Genomic DNA, 1,702 nt, shown 5'->3' with positions numbered 1-1,702 from the left:
CTCACTGCTTCCCGCGGACTGGATTCTCCATTGGGCCAAATAGATGGAAGTCGAAAGCTGCGAGATCAAGACTGTATGATGGATGAGGGAGAACAGTCCAGTAAAGTATTGTGAGCTTCTCTCGGATGCCCTGACTTGTTTGAGGCCTTTTATTGTCATGGAGAAGATGTTCGTTTGCATTTTTGTGGTGACGATCACGCTGACGTCTTTTCTTCAGTTTCCTTAGAGTGGCACAATACACTTCAGAGTCGATCGTTGCACCCTGAGGTAACACAACAACCAGAATAACCCCTTCAGAGTCGCAGAAGGCCGTCGCCATTAATTTACTGACTGAGGTTGCGGCTTTGAAATTTTTCTTCGGAGGAGAAGTGGTGTGGCGCCATTTTTTGGATTGTCGTTTTGTTTCCGATTCGAAGTGATGAACCGAACTTTCATAGCCTGTGATGATGTTCGACAGAAATTGTCACGATCAGCCTCTTAACGCGCAAGCAATTCGGCACAGATTGTCCTTTGTCGCTATTTACAGTCTTCTGTTGGCGACGAGGAACACACTGGGCACACATCTCTGAGTACCCACCCTAGTGGACGAGTGTGTCAGCACTACCAACAGAGACGTACAGTTGAGCAGGGAGGTGTTCTATTGTGATCCGTCGATCACCTCGAATGAGAGGGTCCTCACGTTCCAATATTGCAAGAGTCAGAGCTGTGCGCGGCCGGCCGGCACGCGGGATATCGGCCAGAACTACGCGACCTCGTTGCGATGGTAACAGACGCTCGCCCAACGACTCACCGTGCTTTTGTTGACCGCCATGTCGCAGTAGACATTCTACAAGCGCCAATGAATATCTTCTATGCTCTGATTTTCCGCCAAAAGAAAGTCAATGGCACCTCTCTGCATACAGGCACAAATTTTAAGGTTACGTATAGTATCAGCACCGATCGAAATTTCATGAAACTATTGGGGCTGAAGTGTAAATGTTCACTGTGTCCCACAACAAATTCCGCATTTTTTAAGCGAAACTTACCGAGAAAAAAAAGTGTTGCATTACTTATTGAGTGAAATTCTGCTCAAACCACTATGCCAAAGGTCCGGCCTTTTGACAGACGCATTTATCCTATTGGAAGATGCCATCAACGTCGGGAACGATATCAAGCATGTAGGGATACTGAACTAAACTCCTCTGGCACAGATCATGAAGGCCCAAAGGTACCGACTGGCTCCCGTGTCATCCTCAGCCCACAGGCGTCACTGGTTGCGGACATGGAGGGGCATGTGGTCATCACACCGCCCTCCCGGCCGTATGTCAGTTTCCGAGACCGGAGCCGCTACTTCTCAATCAAGTAGCTCCTCAGTTTGCCTCACAAGGGCTGAGTGCACCCCGCTCGCCAACAGCGCTCGGCAGACCGGATGGTCACCCATCCAAGTGCTAGGCCAGCCCGACAGCGCTTAACTTCGGTGATCTGACGGGGACCGGTGTTACCACTGCGGTCAGGCAGTTGGCATGTAGGGATACAGGTGTTCCAAAATATGTTCACGTATACACAATTGTAAAGGTGTCTTAGACTGTTACCACGGGTCTAACGGACGCCCAGATGAACGTTCCCTGAAGCATAATTCTTTGTCCACTGGCCTGGGTCTGTAGCACAGTGCATGTTTCGAGGCGCCGTTCATCTTGATGATGGTGTATCCACACACGACCAT

At 49.7% G+C, this 1,702-nt stretch overlaps 1 pseudogene; it reads right to left on the bottom strand.

Moving 5' to 3' along the window:
- Positions 1–1,384: 1,384 nt before the first annotated feature.
- LOC124556925 lies at positions 1,385–1,502 on the bottom strand (annotated as a pseudogene).
- Between the last annotated feature and the right edge of the window lie 200 nt (positions 1,503–1,702).

Source organism: Schistocerca americana, chromosome X (assembly GCF_021461395.2).
Source record: "Schistocerca americana isolate TAMUIC-IGC-003095 chromosome X, iqSchAmer2.1, whole genome shotgun sequence".
NCBI lineage: Eukaryota > Metazoa > Arthropoda > Insecta > Orthoptera > Acrididae > Schistocerca > Schistocerca americana.
This window is presented reverse-complemented; position numbering and strand designations above follow the sequence as displayed.